We start from the raw sequence: 22,045 nt of genomic DNA, 5'->3' as shown, positions 1-22,045 counted from the left end.
TGAAGAGAGAAAGCAGAAGAGGTATAGTCAGAAAAACACTCAAGGGTCTTTTTGTTTATTCTGGTCAGACTATAGGAGGTAATTCAGAGAAGTTAAATCACACAGGAAGCTATCACTGGCCTTTACTACACTAAAGCAGGCTTTGGAGAGTGGGCAATGAGCTTCTTGTCCAGCCATGGAACCCCAAATTGTGATAAAATTAAATAAAATCCAGAAGTATGCACACACACAGCATCAGAACAAACTCCTGCATAATTCCTCCTGTCTTCACAGTAAATTATGCACATTCTGATAAATCTGGATTAGCATATTTACCTTTTTGATATGGTAGTAGAAAGCAATTTGCTGTGTAAGGTGCTGCATGTATAGCACAAGAGAGGGGTCAGAGAAAAATGAACAAGACTGGACTTCTTAGCTAAAACAGCAATCTCTCAGCCCCTCTTCAGTAGCAGTTGTGCCAAAGACTTATTTTTCAAAGACCTTTGCTCTAAAGGCAACAAAGATTCCAAGAAGACTGGAGTAATTAAAAGAATTATATTGTTCCCTTCTCCTCTGGCCTACAATCAAAAAGGAAAAAATAAACCTGGAACAGGCAGCAGACGTTCAATGCTTCTTCTGTTCTCTACATAATGGAAGGCGTTGATCAGGGTAGCAGTGTGAAATATTGCCTTGGCACACAGAGTGAGCGTCCAAGCTGGTGAAGACTCCTGTGTTGTGAGCGCCGGAACAACTTTATTCATCAAACCACACAGAAAAGCATAAAAAGAAAGAATATATATTATTTGCTTTAATGCTTCAAGAGCTGTTAAAAAATTCATGGCCCAATTCTCCAGGAAATTTATCAGGCATGAATAAACTCCAAAGTGTGTTTTATGTTTCATATGCATATCTGGAGAACTGGAGATTAGTCATAAGTCACAAATTAAAACCAGAAGACTTTAATGTGACCAGCATACTACAATGCCCGATACATTTCCATGGAAGTGTATGAAGATTTAGCTCAGAGAAGATCCTTTCTGAAGGCCTTGCTGTGCACTGATGGATGTTGCCAACAAAGAGCAGGTTTGTCTGACCTGTTTGTTCGTAAGCTGGGTTAGAGCAGCAGGTCAGATGGGGGAACTAAGGGTGAGAGATGGGGTAGGCTAATTTATTGTTCTTCGTCTGTGACCTGCAAAAAGATACAAATAGGAAATGGAGCTAGATGGTTACTGATAGCCTTGAAGGATGTTCACTTACGCCTGCTGATGGATTTTGTACCTTTGGAATGGCTGAAAATGATCCTGTAAGAACAGGGAGACATGATGACAAGAGGCTGATGGAACTTCCTCTTCATTCCTGCTATCACATATTGTGACAGAGAGGTCAGGGAATTAATCACACTACATTATACAGTACTTTTTGTAAGAAATTTGTGTTATGGCCCTTAAAAATGCTAATCATTGAAGCTGTCAAAATACACAAAAGAAGGCCATGAAATATATGAAATTTGTGCTATTTCAAAATAGATTTAAAATTAAAAAATTGTGCTGTAAAAACTTAGAACTATCCAGTGTTATTAAAGTAGTTGGAAAATTGGATATTTTACTAAATGTTGAAGTATCTTTTCCGATAAGTTTTGGTCAATGAAAATATTAAGACCATTAAATATCAGAAATGTCAAACCACATAAAAGCCTTAAAGTGATACTTTTGAAAATAAGTATAAAAACATAGATTATTTTGGAATTTAATAAATAAGAAGCTGATAATCTAAAACAAAAATTGATTAAGGTTACTTAGCTATCTGAATGAAAAAAATAATAATTTAATCCATTTTTATTTCAAACTAATAGCATCTTCTTATTAATCTTCTTAATCTACTTAATGTCTGACTTAGCAATCTGAAATAATGTCCTACTCCAGCCTTCTCCAGCCTTCTGAAACATAGTCCTAAGATCTGACTTTGTCTAGAGATAAGTGGAGTTTTTCAGCAATCAATCATAAATGACTCTTCTTCAGCATGATTTCAAGTTTCTGAAAGTTTTTATCACGGTTTAGCCCCAGGTAACAGGATGAGAATGTCATCTAGCTAACAGTAGGCATACATCCTCTCTGGTTGAAAGAAAGAAGACATCATTTTTGTGAACAGTTGCGTAGAAACTGCAAGTCCACATGGGGAATACTTGGTAATAAAAATTATGTCTTGTCATAGGAAAAGTTAAAAGCATCTCTGAATAACTTGCTGATTACCAGTTAATGGGTAGGGTTTTTCCTTGAAGTTTTCCTTTTTAGAAATGTGTCTGTGTGTTTAGAAGATCTCAAAGACAATGCTGTCATTGATGGAGTCCAGCACTTCCACCAGGAGAATCAATCTCCCTATTGGGTAGCTAAATTTTAAAATCTACATACCTATGTTTCTTTTTACACCACCAAGGATCACTCCCCCCACCCCCTTACAGAACTGATTTTATAATTCAAATATGTAGGAGATTGACCATTGGATCCATCATCTGCGGTCAGACAGGACCTTGCTGATTGTTTGTTTAATTTAATTTACTCTGAGACACAGATACAAAATACCATCCAAGATTTACGATTCTGTGCTATTTCCTTCAGAATTGATGGAAAGCATTATCCTTCACCAGGCCTTGGATCAGACAGAAAGGGTGAATTATCCAGGGAGATAATGTTCTCAGGAGGCCTGGCAGAGGAGTCTTCATTTTGTCTCATGAAAAATGATAGCTGCTTTACATCCCTACTGTGGGACTCTTAGAAGCAGGAAGGAAGGAGATGGAAATAATAGTGCAAACTGGGCAATAAGATTTTGTGTCTAGGCGTCTGGTACCACGCATGTAGAAAGGAAAAAAGGTTTGAGAGAGCTTCGAAACACGTACCCCCAACACTGATTCAGCTGGTCGCCAATGAAAGGAGCTTCCTTGCAGTCCGCCCAGCTGTCCCAGCACGCATTTCGCCCACACACCAGCTGGGAGACAGGCTCCCTCTGGCCTATCATCTCCATCTGTCTCTGCTGAGCCGGGAGGAGAGAGAGGGTCTCCTTCAGACAGGTGGTCAGAACACTTTTCCTTTATATTAGTCACTTTCAGGAGGAAAAGTGGGATGCTAATACGGAACTGCTTTGCTGGAGCTGCGGTCCCAAAGGGAGCCCTGCAGCCCCCACCTGGGTTGCCAGAAGCCAAAACCTCCGGATAGCTCTACTGGAAGGGTCCTTCGCTGACAGCCAAGTTGTGTTGCTCCTGCAGTTGCCATGGAGATGGAATATGCTCTTCTGCAAAGACCTTAACACATAGGGGACTGAGAAAGAAATATTTGACAAGGCTTCTCTCTTCCAGACAGAGCACATGTTCCTTTAAAAGGAAATTAAAAGCTTGTTTTCTGCATATTCATTCAATATTAGGCCAAAACATCCTGAGAGTTGTACGTTTCTCCTCCTGGGTATCCATCTTGCTAATCAATAAATTCTACAGCTGGTGATGGGAGCATGAGTTATGGCACGGTGTGGTATCAGAGTTATACTGCTTTGATGATGCATTGATGCAATATATTACGGAGGCAATATCCTGCAGTGATACATTGATTCGAAACAAGGTTGTAGCAAGCAGCAGCATTATGGAACAGCTCTGTCTACCTTTTCTCTTTCTTTTTCATATCTGCTGGATGAAAACATTTGGGGTGCTGGCATTATGCCATTGCTGTTCTCCTCAAAAAGAAAAGATTCTCATTTTTTATGAGTTGCACTTGGACTAGCCGCTCCCTTGGCCTGTACGCTGGAGGTGTCAGATGCCTTCACCAATAAGGGCAACAGAAGGGTGCAAATGGGCTCTGGCCACCTCCTGCTTCGTAGCCTGATGGACCAGCTACAGTTTGCCACCCCATTCATGGGCGGCTGCTGAAGTCTTTGGAACAGGAGAGGGCATCTGAGCCATCCTGTTGCGTTTCCAGCACCATGTGTACTTACTTGCTCCCTTCCTCTCCCTGTCAGTGATATGCAGTGCTTATTTTCAAGTGGTTTTGCTTTTACCACATTTCCAGTGAGCTAAGCCCATTGCAACCATCAGAGTGCATCGAGAAATAAGACTAAATTAAGAGCCTCCAAGGGAAGCTAGCATACCACAGTGTTGAAATTAGACAACATATTGTACAACACAGCCTCGGATATTCAGATGAACATTTTTCCTCAAGGTCCCGTAGGCACATCCAAGTTTAAGCAGTGAAGAGTACAAACAGCTGCAGTCCCCATGAGCCAGTGGGCACACTGCTGTCACCAGCTACTGAAGTGTAAGTCAGTAACTTCGCAGCACCTTGAGGAAAAAAATCTGCTACCAAAACAAAATACAATTTCTCATCAGGGAGTAGAGCAATGGGTTGGAGGAGGAGGAGCATCTGACCGCAGAGTGCCACAAAGAGGCTTGCAGAGGGGAATTAAGTGTTCAGGTATTTTTCATTGAATTTTTTTTTTTCTTCTGACTATTAGCACAGATGTATTGGCGTGCTGTGATGTCGACTATTCCCTGCTAAAGAAAACAGCTGGAGAAAATATAAATGAGTTATACACAATGACTGTTCAAACCTTGTTATAAATCCAAAGAGTCATCAAGTAACTAGACTATTCATATATTTAAGTCCTTAATGTGTCAGGGAGCACCTGGCATCCTTTCTAGGGGATGCATAACCATCTCCCTTTGGACTATGCACTTATAACCTCTCAGGGAACCCCACTGTCACAGGATGCAGCTAATAACATGAATGAATTCCCCTCATCCTAAGGCCCATCTTATCAAAGAGGAAGACAAGAAAGAAGGAATGTTAGAAATCCTGTTGCCTGAATAAGATACAAAGCCAAAAATTGAACCGTAGTCTAGAAAAATCCACATTCAGACCACTTACTATATGCGTCTGACAAGTGCTGCTGCTACTCTGGCTTTCAGTTTCAAGAGGATAATAAGAAATTCAGACTTTCTTCTGTTCAGGGCTGCTAAATACTGACTTCCCATCTGGTCACTCAGTGAAGGGAAGATGTCAGTGTGGAAATTAGTCATTGGGGTTAATAAGTCTGTGCACAGTCCCAAAGCTATAACTGGTGTTAGTCAGAAGACTAGTCTTCCTGCCCTGGCACTGCCTTGCAGGTTAACAGGGCTTCGGGAGAGGCAAAGCCCTGGTGTTGCTGTGTGTTTCTGCCTCTAAAGCTTTCGGTACCTCTAAGATGCCTGAAGAGACAGTGCATGTGGTTTGGGGTTGTAGGTCTCTAAAGCTCTGAGACCCACACCCCAAAGAGAGGGGGAGAGAGCATGTGTGACCTTTTTTCCTAAACAAAAAGTGAATTACGCAGCTCAGTGCTGCTGTGGGGGGTGATTAAAAACACCCTTAGTAGCCAAGACTGCTAGTGATCCACAGAAAGTAAAGCAATGTAGATGAATTAGATGTTAACAAGTATCTGAAATTCTCTGAAGTTAAAAGTCATCCAACATCCAGTTACCAAACAGGGAACTATTTACAATTTACTCAGTTATGGAAATTTTCAGAGTACCTGAGTAATTCTGATCCAGTTGTTTCTATCCATGCTTACGTCTGGCTATGTTACTGTGAAATTAAAGTAGAACTTTTTTTGCCCATCTGTAGGATGGGTTTGAAGATAACCATGCAGTACTTACTTCTATGAGAATATCAGCATTTGCAAAGCATTTCCTTGCTGGAATATCAAAATATAATTTCATGTTAGTTATCATCTTCTCAAATGACACAAAGCTCAAAAGCAAGAAACTGATTTGTGACTGAAATTTCATCCTATAACTTTAAAAGTAGTGACAAAATCTGGCACGGACGAGCATATATCCTTTGCAGTATGTCTTGATAAAAGTTTCACGTTGATTAGTTACTTGGGCAACTGGCCAACGCTCTCTGCTAATTCTAAAAGACAGAACATTTATTTCATAATACATTTCTTTAAAAAAAAAATCTCAAATTAGAACACATTAAATGAGAGTAGGTTTTACTTTGTTTTAAAAGAAGGAAAAGAAAGAAGGAAGCAACTGCCACTTAACTTCAGAAGATCCCTGTCTTCATATACATTTTATTTTGGTTTGTTCTTCAGATTTTCGAAATTGAGTTCAGGGAAAGAATTTATCACTGTTCTGAATGCTTTCATTCTGGGGAATATCCCCTAGTGGTCGAATGCAGAATAGATGTATTCCTGCCAATATGTACTGAAAATTTTTTGTAACTACACAAGAAATCACTGAAAGGTTTCTTTTTATGCAGAGAAACCACCAGAACTACTGCTTGTATTGCCATATTTGTGTGAAGTAGGTTTTTTGCTTGTAGACTTTTGCTTGTTTTGAGTTATAGCTCTCTGGATCTTGATGTACTATGAATATTTTTTCCTCAGTAAATATTATTTAAAGTGGTGCAAACTTAGGTCTTCAGCTCTTAGAATTAAAAATTCTTCTTTGTTCTCTGGAGACTTTTCCTGGAGCAAAGACTTGAAGATCAGACTCTACATAGTGGTGCTAACTACTTAAACATCGGTATGGCTAACCCTCTGATGAATCTGCCAACCTCCTTAACTAAATGTGTGCTAGAGTGTGGTACTTAACAGCAGCAGCTTTGGCCAAGAAGTTGACTGAAATATATGGGGACCAAGCCATTTCTGAGTTGGTAGCATCATGTTTTCCTTCAGAGACTACAGGGGAGAGTCAGCCCTCAGCAAAGGATGAGCTTATCTTTGCTGTGACCTGCAATCTACTGCCATTTCTCACTGGGCTGGAGCAAACAGCCCAGCTCTATCTTCTCCTACATGAGAATATGCTCTGTTCTCAAAGAGGCACCACCCATTTGTGAACATACGCTGTTATGGAGGTGCTGCTCACCAAGGAGGTTTTTTGCCTTTGCAATGGCTGCTTCCAGCAAGAAAATCAGCTAAAATAGGCCATGCGACAACACTGATCATGTCTCAGTCATTGACAGCCATAACAGCTTGTATATACTATTAAGCAGTTTGTCACACATCACACTATGCACTGAAAATATTGTGATAGATGCAGCTACTACTGTATATGGAACTGTCAGAAGATGGGAGATACAGAGAACATGCGTTCAAAAATTCAGAAGCTTTCAGATTTGCTTCATCCAGTGTGTTACTTTTCAGCTGAGAAGCAGAGTAATGCATAGGAAATTGCTGGATATTCATTCTTCTCCTCTGGGATATTTTCACCTTGCATTCCTCCTACCTTAAGAAAGAGTAATATGACTCAATAAGTTCATCTTAGTTATTTCTAAGAGAAAAAGATCACTTATACACAAAGATTCTTCAGAAAGTCATATTTTCAGTAATGAATAAACAATTAACTGTGAGAAGCAGAACCAGGTAAAAGAAGGCCTTTTTACTGGTTAATTATTGTGGAAAAAGAAAACTAAACTGTTAACTAGGAGAAATGACTTTGATTTAGAACATAAATTCTCTGTGGTAGACTTGTAGGATTTTGCATCCTAGGAAGGACCTCAAAAGCTGACATAATCCATCCGCATCCCAAAGTAGGACCAAGCACATATATATTGTTTCTGATGAGTATTTGTCTAACCTACAATGATGGAAACTCCACAGTCTCCTCAGGCAGTCTGCTCCACTCTTTTACTGTCCTTATCATTACAAAGCTTTTTATCAAATCTAACTTGTAGTTTTCCTACTGCTACTAAAACCTCTTACTTATCCTACCCATCACATGTACTGACAGAGTATTCTCTTTCTGTTCGCAGCAGTCCTTTAAATAGCCTTAGACTATTTCTCTGACTCTTCTTATCCTTAGGCTGAACAACCACTTTTCTAACAATTTTTCTTGCTGGTTAGGTTCTCTTGACCTCTGATCATTTTGTTACTTTTTTCTGGACTCTTTCAATTTGATTGATATTATTCTTAAAGAATGCCTATGGAAATTGGATATCTTGCTGCTGAAGCTTTGCCCAACAGAAAGCAGAGCAGAGAGATGAGCTGGTCAAGACCAGTGAGCAACAGGGGCAGGCTGCTGCCCTGGCAAGGGGAGCAAGGAATGGAGCATGGTGAGGCAGGCAGGGGCACTGTCCTCACTGACAAGAGGTGCAGTCCCATGGCACCCAAGCAAGGTAAGCAGAGGAGGTCCCGCAAGAGTAACGAGGGTCAGGAAACAGTCCAGATTTGGATCACAGTCATGAGGCTTGTGCAAGGCCAAGACAGGAACTTAAGCCTGCAGGTCGGGATCAACAAGGGGCATGGCAAGGCATGGACATGGCTGTAGCATAGCTCATGCAAAGACTGATAGTGTATGCCTTAAATGCAGCTTCAAGCTAAGGAGGACCTTGTCCCTGCTTCTAACTGCTCCTTCTCACAATTCACTTTAAATTACAGGTCTCTGATTCAAGATCACACAGCTGCTCCAAACCAGGAAGATGGCCTTGAACACAGATACACAAGTCTCGAGGGTGGCCGGGTACATTCAGGGTGCTGACTATCTAAAGTTTTCAAATGTGTACTAGCTCTTCCCAGCAGACATCATCTGCAGTTTTCGTTAAGAACTGCCTATACCACATTGCTGACTGCCGATGATATTGATAAGCGTTATGTGTAGGCCAGTTCCTTTGGAATCTCATCAAATATATTCATTTTAGCAACGAACCTTTAACATCTCCTCTCTGTGCCATTCCTGCTGTACATTCAGCAAGTGATTTTAGGCTGTCATGAGAAACTGTGACATCAAGTCTTACCAGGGCCAGATTACCAGACCCTACCGTTTTGTCTGTTATCTTCTTGTAGAAAATATTGATTATCTTCAGGATAGGATGATACAAGCCTTATTTATGCAGAAACAACATACTTAGTTCCAAGGACTGAGGAATGATTTTTAGGGAAGGAATATTGTCACTTAACCTTAGAACGTAAAAATATTTCACTTAACTGGAAAATCTGCACATCCAGTTTCTCAAAAGCAACGATTATATGTGTAGGCTTCCATCTAATCATTCATGAGCACATCTCCTCTTTCCAGTATTGCCCATAAATGACTAAACAGATGTGGAAAGATACAGAAAGTCCATTAAACTAGACTCAGACACTGGCGATTATTATTTAGAAAATGCATGTCCATTCAGCCAAAGGAATAGACGTTCCTGTAGGACTAGTCAAGTTAACTGAATTTTGAATCTGTCTGGCAAGATTTCAGGTCTTTGATGCTAAACTTGGTGAGCATCAGCTTTGGAAAGTTATGCTTCTTCGTATTTTCCCTCTAGACAGACCAGCACCTCCCAGGCTGTCCTGCCCTGCTAAATGCTTATTGCAATGTGGGTTGTGTACACTTAACTCAGCACTTATCTTTCAATTTTAATGAAGACTTATAGGTCCTACAGGTCAGTCCTTACAGCTCTACCTCAGGGCCTCCAGATATCTCCACATCCCTTCCCAGTGATTCCTCATTTACCTTCCTGTGTGAGACCTTCAGATTAGGTTGCGCTCCCTGTTGTCTCCTCGATCAGCAAATTTATTTGTATGATGCCAAATCAATGTGACATAAAATAAACTGGTAAACTGGTGAACTTCAAAAGCCACTAAACCAATCTGAGCCTTTGCTAATGCCTTCGCACCAGAATTTGGAAGGACCACCGATATCTCAGTTTGCCTCACGATAGCATGAAGACATTCTCAAACTTTCTACAAAAAAGCTCATTCTTTAATTCAGACATAAGTTGGCCTTGTGTTATAAGTGTCCTAGATAAACTCTCTCTGGAAAAAAACTCATCTGTGATCCACTGCTGTGTTTTGAACTGTAGGTATCCAGCTAACCCAAGACAACTATAACTACTAGTCCCTCAAAGTGTTAGTGCCAAAACATACTTATTCATTGGCACCCTGGCTATCAGTTGAAAGCCTCTTAACTAAATAATTTTTTCTTGTCATGTTTTGTGTCTATATGTTAACAAGACAGTGAAAAACAGTACAGCGTTCAGAGGCAAGTTACAAGAATTAATCAAAATCTGGACAAAATGACGTACAATGAGACACCAAAAGAGCTCACGAGGCTAAGAGGCAATTTAATCACCTGCTGTAAATATCTGCACTGGGACATAATATATTGCTGGAACATAATAGACTACTCTTTAATCTAACAGAAAAGACATATCAAGATACAAAGTCTTGTTGCAGCTAATGGAATTCAAATGGGTGCGATTAAAAAGAAAGAGTAAAATTAACCATAAAACAATTTGCCACGGGATAGAGTTATTTTCTAGTTCCAACATACGTTCACAGGCTCTATTTTGGAACTGTAAAATTCTATTGACTGAGCAATATAGGACACCGGGGTAGAAAAAAAACATAATTGTCTTCTACTGCAGTGCTATTTTAATCCATTAGTCTTCATTTTTCCTAGCTTTAGTCAATTGGTACAACGGTAAGCAGTGAAAATAACTACATTTTCAATTCTGAAGTAGTAACGTTTCTGGATATTCATTCTTGTAGAGAATATCATTCTATCAGTGTTTATTTTGCTCTAAGAATTATGGGATTTAATACAGAACATGATTTATAACAAGAGCTATTCCCACAGTGAAACCAATTTGTCCTAAATGATCGCCAGAGTCAAGAAATGACAACAAAAAACAGCAGAAGTTTATGTATTTTAGACTTTGTTCTAATTCCTAAGCATAAGGTAGAGGTGGTATATGGCTGCCAGTGGAAACCTGTATGTACATGTGAGCCATTGCACTGCAGCTGATAGGTGTATAGGACAGGAATAAAATCCACAACTTTTTCACATATGGAAAACAAAAATTAGTTAACAATTGCAAGTTCTACATACAGCTGCCTTATACTTTAGGGCATCACAATAGACATAATTACCCCAGGTGTAGTTAAAATAATCATGGTATCAATTCTTTCTGTGACATTACACGGTCCTGCCAGTTTAGTGTGCATTAAGCCAAATCACAGCAATGAGACCTTTAGAAAAAGCTCAGTAGTATTGATTTGTCCTTGCAGTGTATCTCTAAATTTTAGCCAGCTTCTCACTTCGCTCACATTGTACTAGACGGTTGCTGTGTTTAATTAGGGACATTAATGCATTTCTCAGTGTGAAACATGCTTGTGACTTGTACCTTAGACGCTAATAAGTTTCATAGCAGGAAGAAGAAAAACCCCAAACATTGACATCATTAAGGTTAATAACCCAGTGGTTTCCCAAAGAAGCTCCACACCTTAATTTGACTTGATCATCTAAATAGTTTCATTAAGGGATGCTAACCGAATCAAGCCCATTGTTTCACAACAACCTAGAGCAAAGACTTTGCTACTCCATTTGCAAAGGTAAAACGTTTGTACACTTTGAAACTGTCTTGTGACTCCTATCACTTTGTTAGGTAAAATATGTTAGGAAAATGAGAAGTATTATGTTTACTCTGAAAATCAAATAGATAGAAATTATAAATGTACAAAATAGAAATAAGGTGGATAAAGGTGAAGAGTCTCCTTCAAGTTGAAGGAGAATGAAATTACAAGTTAGCTTATTTCTTCAGATAAATTTAGTTTGGACATAAATATACCCTGGCCTTACTGTAGATATTGCAAAATTCTTGTAATCCTGAATGCAGTGCAAAATTCATTTAATTGAAATGTTGGGATCTTTTTACTGCAAAGTTAAAATAAATATTTCAAATATCTTTATAGTATCTTTTACAAGGAAATGTATGCAGACATCTCCCACACACTGCTTGGTAAAGCTGTCACAAGGGAAGGATAAAACTCCCATCAGAGCGTAGTGCCTGTTCAATGCTCTGTGCACAACTGTGAACCAAGGATAAGGCTGTGGGAAAGGATCACTGGAAACCCTGGATGTAGTGTTTGCGCTCACTGCATAAAAGGTTCGGTGATATTAGTATTTGGCTCCATCAGCATTAATATCCTCCCGTGTTAGTACACTGATACAGGGGGGAAATTACCTGTAACAGAAGATGGAAGTTTCATGGGCTGTGTAGTAGGTCTGCAGCAAACTTTATGTATATAACCCCTCTTTATGTGAATAAACTTCTATCTTTGATGAATAATTTTTGGAAAAGCTGGGAAAGTTCCATGCCATGCAAGAAATTGTGGGAGAGAGGTGTGCAGAGCTCAGAAAAGGAGGCAGCGAGTGGAGTGCAAGAGAGAGTGATTGCCAGCCATACCATAGATGCAGGCTGAGGACTGGAGCAGGCAGGCATCACCACTATGACATACTTTCAGAAACCGGCAAGACAGCAGCGTTACATAGCCTGCCCATTGCCTCCTTCACCTGTTTGGAGGTGCTGCACAGGATGCATGGAAGCATAAAGCTTAATTTTCTTGTTAAAGTGGGTTGTTCTTTCCTCAAAAACCCATTCTCAGGTGGCTTGTATTGATTTTAAATATCGACTTGAGCCTCAGCGTCTCTGAAAGTACAAAGCCATGTGCCTTGATTTCAGCAGCTGCTGAGGGAAAACTACTATTAGCAGATCACTAGTGCTTAAATTCATAGGCTCTGAAGTAAGCAGCAGTATAAACTCCTTAAAACTATCATTGTACAAAATATGTCTTAAGTACGCTCCAGTCACTGGAGTCTACAATGGACTCTTCCATAGTTCTTGCACTAGACTGAAGCAACTTCATTATTTCTGTGAAAATTATACTTGCTGGGAGGGCACGTGAAAACAAAGGCATTTAATGAAGGATCTCTAGCAACCTCAGAACAACAGACTTTTTGTCTGTTATAGATTACATTGCATGATCTCCTTTATTCAGTTTCCATTTGCATCAGGGATATACACCAGCCTGAAGAGTGACCTACTTTCCCTGCAATATTTGCTTCTCTTTTAATTACAGCAATTATACAGTCCTGATCACTGGCACAGTCCCCAGAATGTTGACTTTTTTCTTACTGTTATTGTTATATAGATTACACAGATTCTTTGCCAGCATATTGCCCTCTAATTATCCAGCTGAGGATGTTGCCTATGCCATAGACAAGTAGTAGAGCTTTGTGTTGGAGATTCGTGAAGATTTCTCAGGAGGCTGCTATGAAGCAATCATTGTGCAGAGACTCCTTTGAGGGACAGGCATAGGGCGGTGGGTTGCTCCTTATCACCTTCTTCTTTCACACAGTGATCTTCCCTCACTTTGAGTACAGCCTTTTTAATGATCTGTAGTGTGTAACAGACATGGCACCATGAAAACCAGCAAGGGGTTGGCATGTCTCTCGGCCTCCATACCACAGAATGACTTCTTTACTGGTTTTAGATACATTAGTGGGTTTTTTCCTGAAGTTAATTTTCTCTCTTTTTGCTAACTAGTTTATTTACAGGTTTCTGTCTTTTCATTATCTCATTTACCCTGAGAACTAACCTAGACTACTTGTATTAATATTCAACATCAGAACAGTTTGTATATGGTTGAAGAGTTTAGGAAAGTGAACCAAGCTGAGTGTGGTAAAGCGTAGTATGTAACATCAAAGAAGAAAGGCATACTATCCTTCTGATGGGTGAACTGACCCAACATTCCTGGTTTCAGATTAATGAATATTTGGGCTTGGAAAAGTAGATGATAATAAAGATCATTTTTGCCAAACCATATTAAAGAAGGCAAATATTCTTACATTGCATAGCACATATATTTTATCACAGGGGTGATCACATGACTTGATTCATGGGAAACCGTTTCAGGAAATTCCCTCTGGTAGAAACTGCCTTTGTTATTGCAGCAGAGCCCTTCCTAGTTTCTTCATCTGACTGCCCACCCCAGCTCTGTTGGTATTTGGGAATCACATTAAAAAGAATGAACCAGGCCTTTTGCCCAGAGTGCTGGATGAGAACTATAGAATGTCCTGATCTGGACAATTGGAGACCAGCTGGCAAGCCTAGACAGGGAGGATACAGCTGGACACAGTCTGATTTTGCAAGAGACCTTTTCTGATTGCCCTTGTCTAAAGGAGACTCTAAATACTTGGGTGAAAATTCTCAGTTTCCTACTTGAACAATATTATTGGTCAAGAAAGAGTTAACTGAGAATCTTTTAATATCCCTGAATGGAATTGAAAGATGTAGTAAAAATATTATTGGACCCACGTCAGAATCGCTGGTACATCTACACAAATAGTTTAGTTCCCTAGTTCATCCCTTGGTTCATACTGCAGAAATGTTAATTTGCTTATGGGAACTCTGTTTGGAATGACTTGGTGCATTTCCGTTGATAAAAACAACTAAAAACAAAAACCTGGGTTTGCTTCTGAGGAAAGTCTAGTCCAGGGACTACTCTCAATGGGCAGCATGAACGAGAGTCCCAAGCTTGGATCCCTCTGCCCAGCCCACTTCAGCACTATCATAGCAATTTTTGCACCTTCAAATACCCACCAGTCCTCATACCATGCCCCAGGACTTACCCAGAGCTTCATGCTATTGAAAAAATCATCCTGGAGGACTGAAACACAGTCCAAATCATTTCAGAAATTTTGATCTGAAATAAACTACATCAAAAAAACAACTATGTCTGATGACTAAAAGGATATCACTTGCAGCCCAGGTGAGACCTAGGGTTATGTGCTTTATAATGGGACCTGGCTTATGTTCTTTTGGAGAGGACTCCAAGTCTCTGTGCTCTAAACCAGTTCATGCCACTTGGCATGGTGGCTGAAGATCATTTCCTAGAGTTCAGCTAGACATAAACAATTGAAAAGGTTCCTGCAGAGCATTCATGATAATTTCTTGACCCAGGTGGTGGAGACGCCAACAAGGAGAGGTGCACTGCTAGACCTTGTACTAACAAACAAAGAAGGTCTAGCTGGAGATGTGAAGGCTGGGGGCAGCCTTGGCTGCAGCGACCATGAGATGGTGGAGTTCAGGATCCTACGAGGAGGGAAGCAGGGCAATGAGTAGGATCGCAACCCTGGACTTCAGGAGAGCTAACTCTGGCCTCTTCAGGGACCTACTTAGGGGAATCTCGTGGGGTAGGGCCCTAGAAGGAAGAGGGGGTCCAGGAGAGCTGGTTAATATTCAAGCATCACCTCCTCCAGGCTCAAGAGCAGTGCATCCCTCTGAGTAAGAAATCCAGCAAAGCAGGCAGGAGACCTGCATGGAACTACTGGCAAAACTCAAACAGAAGAAGGAAGTACACAGTATGCAGAAAAGGGGACAGACCACTTGGGAGGAATACAGGGACGTTGTCAGAGCGTGCAGGGATGCGACAAGGAAGGCTAAGGCCCAGTTGGAATTAAATCTGGCAAGGGATGTCAAGGACAACAAGAAGGGCTTCTTCCAATACATCAATAACAAAAGGAAGACTAGGGAAAACGTGGGCCTGCTGCTGAATGGGGTGGGTGCCCTGGTAACAAAGGATACAGAGAAGTCTTTACTTCAGTCTTTACTTCTAAGACCACTCTCAGGAATTCCAGACAAGAGAGAAAATCTGGAGAAAGGAAGACTCTCCCTTGGTGCAGGAGGATCAGGTTAGAGAACTTTTGTCCAAACTTGACATCCATAAACCCATGGGCCCCGATGGGATGCACCCACGAGTGCTGAGGGAGCTGGCGGATGTTACTGCTAGGCCACTCTCCATCATCTTGGAAAGGTCCTGGAGATCAGGAGAGGTGCCTGAGGACTGGAAGAAAGCCAATGTCACGCCAGTCTTCCAAAAGGGCAAGAAGGAGGAGCCAGGAAACTACAGGCCTGTCAGCCTCACCTCCATCCCTGGAAAGGTGATGGAGCAGCTCCTCCTGGAGGTCCTCACTAAGCATGTGGAGGACAAGAAAGTGATCAGGAGTAGTCAGTGTGGATTCACCAAGGGGTAATCATGCTTTTAACCAAGCTGATAGCCTCCTATGATGGAATGACTGGCAGTGGATGTTGTCTGCCTGGACTTCAGCAAGGCTTTGGACACTGTCTCCCATCACATCCTCCTAGGTAAACTCAGGAAGTGTGGGCTAGATGAGTGGACAGTGAGGTGGATTGAGAACTGGCTGGATGGCCGAGCTCAGAGGGTTGTGATCAGTGGCGCAGAGTCTAGTTGGAGGCCTGTAGCTAGCGGTGTGCCCCAGAGGTCAGTCCTGGGTCCAATCTTGTTCAATGTGTTCATCAGTGACCTGGAGGAAGGGACAGAGTGCACCCTCAGCAAGTTTGCTGATGCTACTAACCTGGGGGGAGTGGCTGACACACCAGAAGACTGCGCTGCCCTTCAGAGGGACCTGGATAGGCTGGAGAAATGGGCAGAGAGGAACCTCATGAAGTTCAACAAAGGCAAGTGCAGGGTCCTGCACCTAGGCAGGAATAATCCCATGCACCAGTACAGGCTGGGGGTTGACCTGTTGGAAAGCAGCTCTGCAGAGAAGGACCTGGGAGTGCTGGTGGACAACAAGTTAAACATGAGCCAGCAGTGTGCCCTTGTGGCCAAGAAGGCCAATGGTCTCCTGGGGTGCATTAGGCAGGGTGTTGCCAACAGGTGGAGGCTGTCCTCTCCTCAGCCCTGGGGAGATCTCACCTGGAGTGCTGTGTCCAGTTCTGGGCTCCGCAGTACAAGAGAGACATGGCACTCCTGGAGCAAGTCTAGCAAAGGGCTACTAAGATGATTAAGGGCCTGGATCATCTCTCATATGAGGAGAGGCTGAGGGAGCTGGGCCTGTTCAGCCTGGAGAAGAAGGCTGAAGAGGGATCTGATCAAAGTATCTGATGGTGGGGTGTCAAGAGAATGGGTCCGGACTCTTCTCTGTGGTGCCCAGCAATAGGATGAGAGGCAACGGGCAGAAACTGAACCACAGGAAGTTCCATCTGAATATGAGGAAAAATTTCTTTCCCGTGAGGGTGACAGAGCACCAGACCAGGTTGCCCAGAGAGGTTGTGGAGTTTCCTTCCCTGGAAATATTCAAAACCTGCCTGGATGCAGTCCTGGGCAATGTGCTCTAGGTGACGCTGCTTGAGCAGGGCGGTTGGACTAGAGGATCTGCAGAGGTCCCTTCCAACCTCAAGCATTCTGTGATTCTGTGATTCTCTGAAATGAATTTTGTAGTGCAGATACAGCCAACAAAGAGCTGCAGTTGTAAGGCTGCCTCTGTGTCAGCTTTAATTCTTATGCAAGATGTGCAGTTGGCATTTGTATAATGTTATTCTTGTACTGGGCAACCCCTGGGATACATCTCAGGTGCACCAAAATACCCTGCTTGGGGAAGGCAGGCAGCCTACGACTGCCAGGTCACGTAGAGCTCATTACTTCCTGACAAAATCCTTCAGGTGCTTCCTTAAGGGACCTCAGTTACCTCCCTCACCCCATGCCTACTGGTGTCCAGGCTTTTATATATAGATGAAAGGGGAAGTTTGGGTTAGTATCAGCTGACTTATCAAACCATCTGGTCTTATGATTTGCCTGGCCTCTGCTCCCTCTCCCTTCCTTTCATCTTATTTTACTTCTAAAGCTATAAATGAATGTGTACTTCCGTACATGTACATGCCATGCGACCTGTTTCAACACATCATTGGAAGGGCACAGCCAGTCCCTTGGTTTTTAAGTAACAATGTTATGTAATAAACATTCAAATCCCACAAACATGACAGGAGGCTCCTGACAGATGTAATTATATTCCACAAGGCACAAAGTTCTCATTGTGTTCTCTTCATGATTTTTTTTAAGCTGGAAAGGCAGTTTTTTGGTTGATTTCTTCCATTTAAAAACTGAGAACGTGTATTCCGTTGGGGTGCTGTGAAAGCCTGACCATCTATGCAGACATAAATTGGGCTTGGGGGTTAACAGAGGATTGAGAAGACATGGGTTGCTGTAAATAAAGCAAAGCAAACACCTGTTTAAAATAATACTTTTCTTCACAAGGTGATGTACTTAGCTAGTGTCACAACACACATTGATGTAAAATGGGGATAGTAGTGAGAACCACCTGCGGAAGATCTGGCAACGAGTCAGTGACTGGCAGAGTACGTGGTAGCAGGCCCAGTATGTGAAAGCACACACTGAAACTCCAAATTCACATCAGGGCCAGGGATGCATATTCCGTTTTGTCAGCAAAATGTCTAGCTGCTTCCCAGCCAGAAGCTACTCAAGGTTAGCACAGCTGAGATAAGGAAATAGTTCTAGTAGATTTAAGGGGCTCTTAGGTTGCAGTGAGTCAACTCCTGCCCGGGTGTGGAAACCCTGCATCCGACCCGTTTCTCCAGCAGCCTCCCATCAGTGACCCCTCCACGCGGTTCCTGGAGCTCCCCGTGCAGCTTGGAGTGCAAGACCTTTGTTAAATCTACCCTGTTCAACCCCTCACGAACCTTGAGTGTCTCTCTACACTGGTATCCAACCCTCTCTTGCCCCCCTTGTGGTCACAGGGATAAATACTGTTTCTATGAAAAATTCTGTTCCTATTTCAAGCTTTCTTACCAGAAAGGAAAATAGAGTCTTTATGCATACAGGCCCCACTGTTACCACTACACATTAACTAACTGTAAAAATACAGAGAAGTGTATTGGCAGAGCAGAAGCTTTTCCCACTGTTAAATACTAAAACGTGTCATAAAACTAAATGATTAAATCTGTATCTATATGCACAAATTTGGTTTTGTTTAATTAGCGTCTGTGTGTTGATCTTCCTTTTGATTTAATTGTGATTTCCTTTTTCTTACTTAACCTGTTTATGAGTTATTAAAGCATCACTGAAATAAATAACTCTCAAGTTCAGTGCAAGTGTCTTATTTCAGTTTTATTAATATAGTCTAAATTTAGTCCATATTTGAAATACTACAGTGCTCATTTTGGACCAGCCTTCTGTATCTAACTGAGATAGGCCAATATCTTCTTTATTTATACTTATGATTTCACTCTCTACCGAAATAAAGTTATTTCAGACAAGTATTTGTAGCCAGACATACCTGACAACATTATTTAAGAGGGGGAAATTTCAAAGAGATTCTGCTGAATAAAAGCCACAGGAAAGGTTTTGGTGCTTTCAATTTGAGATATGGCTCAGACTCTTTCACTCCAAGAGCTCATTTTTGTGGTAGAATTTGTTTTTTCTCCCCTTGGTAGGGAGCTTAACAATTGCCAGAACCCCTACTCCCTGTCTGCTTTACCCTTATAATCTCACCTGGGTTTGATGTGTCTTAAATTCTCATCACTGGAAACCAAAGCAACTTTTTTCATATCAAAACATTATTTATTCAGAGGCCCAAGGGTTCTGGCAGAAGTGAGGGAAAAAGAAAAGAATAAGAATGGGAATGGAGTCCAGAGCACAGCCTCCTTCCTCTGGAAACACTGGGCAAATATAACTCAGCACACAACCAACCTGGCTTAGAGAAGAAAAAAAAACCAGCTCTTGATTGACATGACATCATAGAACAGTATAGGTTCTTAAGCGGGGGGGTCTCAGAGGAATAACGGTATCTACTGAAACTCTTTTCCATGAGTCAGCCCTAAAAGCTGCTCTCCGTGCAGCTATCTAATTTGGTTTCACCAAAAGAATGGCCCACGGTAATTCAAAGAGGCTTGTAACAGCTCTTTTCTTCCTCATTTCCTCTGAAGTCTTACTAGATTCCCCGAAAAGGAATGAAATTATGGGAAAGGAGAAAGAGAGGTTTATTTTCCAAATTTACATAGATAATGTGTTCCAGTCCACATATTTCTTAGCTCTGGCCTGGTTTGTTACTGCTGTACTATAACAAGTGCTCTGTAGGCTCATGAAGAAGCTCATGAGCCCTGTCCTCAGGTATGCTTTCAGACCTGTATCAAAGATGAACTTCCTCTGCAAAAGATTTCCATTTCTATGAAGTAGTAAGTCCTATTTGACATTTTATTATCCTGCTATTCTTGCCGCATGAAAGAACTGGAAAAAAGAGAGGTTAAGAGATTTGTCAGGGATGGTGGTGGTCAGGGCAAGTCTCCCAGGTCTTGGTATTTCTAAGACACCAAAGCCCATGTCCAAAAGCAGGATGTGTCCACGCTGCCTCCCTACTGCATGTAATGATTTCTTCCAGTCAATAGCTATTGGCACAAGATTGCCAAATGAAACCCTTTTCTTTTAAGCCCACTTTTCTTAAAGCTTCAGTGTTGGCAGATGGTTTGAAGATTTGCAGATATATGGAACTAAAAAGGATCTATAATGGTGTGCATTGCTGTAAAACTTTTTATCACAAGTTTGAGATAGTAGCATTAGTCATTAGTGACACTTCGTAGGCCAGTAAGAGGAAAACTTTTACAGCCCTTCACAGCATTGCACTATCTGTCCTAAGAGGTTTCTAAAACAGGCCTTAAAATCCAGTAAGGCCAGATGTTTTTCCTTCTTTTCTCTTGCTCATTCTTTAAATATGCTGGAGCCCTTACTTATCCCGAGCTAGGAATGGCCATTGCTGCACTATGAAGTTACTTCTGAATATGGTGAACGTAATAGATGTTGTACGGGAAATAAAGGTGTTCCTGGTGCTTTAGATGGGAACATACACTGTGGTGCAAGGAAAACTTGGCTAAAAATAATAGCTTCTCTTTTTGGGTAGAGTTTGGAATAAGCTATAGAAAGTACCTTTTTATGTGTGGCTTTCTTCTCCCTTTTCAAATTAATGGTAGGTTTATTGACACTGGTCAACTTTTACGTTCTTCAGACGTCCCCATTACCTCTCATAATACATAAGGGGACAATATAACTGTTAGGGAAAATCTTACCAACTGAAAAGCTTTGCAGTGCAGATATTGCAAAGGGAGGGAACTTCTTTCTAGTGGAGTGATAAATATTAAGATTAAATTAAGAAGGCAGACTTAAAGGCTTTCAGTTCACATGTCCAGCAGCCCCACTACACTTTACCCAATGCGCTCTCATCACCAACTCAGTTTATAAATGAAGAAGCCATACACCTCCATATTCAGAGATCAGAGCTATAGGTTTATTTAGTGACATTATGAATACTATAAATCAAGTTGTGTCATAAACTATGAAGGAGATCTGTGGTATAACAGTAAAAACAGAGAGAATTTATTGCCAGATTGCTAAAAAATTGTTTGTGTTAGTTTTTTCTCTCATTTAGAATGGATTCATTGAGAAGACAGGAGAAATGCTGTTAATAAACTCAGATGAAGCAGTACCTTTGCAGCCCACCAAGAATGATGAGATAAATCACAGGTGTGATTCATTATGACAGTTTCCATTTTTTCCTGTCTATCTCATATACTTGCCCTGGAAACAAACAGTGGAATTCCATCCATTTTTGTTAGAGGACATAGAAGGAAAACACAGCCAAAAGATGAGAAGCTTCAAGCAGAGAAGAACTCCCTGAAACTAGTGCAGTAAGTGCCTAAAAGAGAAAGACTGGCGTTTGCTGTAACTTTTTCACTTGCAACAGCCTTTGGCAAGTTGACATAAACAAGTATAAGGCATGCATCTGGCCAGGTTTTTTTTGTCAGTGGTAAATTGATACAGTAATCACCTTGATTACAATTTGCACTTCCTGGACTTCTAGGCCACTTATATTGCTAGGGGGTCCTTTGAATTCAGTAGGGCCCTTAACCCTGTTTTCATGCTTGGCTTCCTGTGTCAGCATTTCCTGTTGGTAGCAGGCAGGAAACGTTAGCAGGAATAGAGGTATGGTGCTTAATACAATGTCTTCCTCAAACCTTCCTATCACCTCATGAGCCTTCATGACTAGTCACGCAGTACCATACTTGTGTTTTCCTGACAACTGTTTAAAAGTGAGCCCCTTGCGAATCCTGTCGTTAGTTGGCAGCAGCTTTATTTTATGTTTTGTTTGTTTGTTTGTTTGCTTGTTTGTTTACTGAGCCTAGTTGAATTTTTTCAGTATTCCCTTCATAGCATAGGTTTTAACTGTCGCAGGCAAGGTAGTGCTTACCTCACCCTAGAGGGTAATAATTGTTGTAGGTGGAAGTCTACTTCACCTAGAGAGGACAAAAACTGGAACTTTGCTTCTGTGTTATTCATCCAAAAGCCAATTCTTTTTGGTGAGATTGGACACTACATTTTTGCATAGTAACTGCTGTGGCCATGATTAGTTTCAGAGTGCAATCAAGGTTTGGGAACCCTTAAACACTAGATATTCTTATTGAATGGC

The sequence above is a fragment of the Struthio camelus genome, chromosome 1, assembly GCF_040807025.1.
Source record: "Struthio camelus isolate bStrCam1 chromosome 1, bStrCam1.hap1, whole genome shotgun sequence".
Taxonomy (NCBI): Eukaryota; Metazoa; Chordata; class Aves; order Struthioniformes; family Struthionidae; genus Struthio; species Struthio camelus.
Note: the sequence above shows the minus strand (reverse complement) of the source record.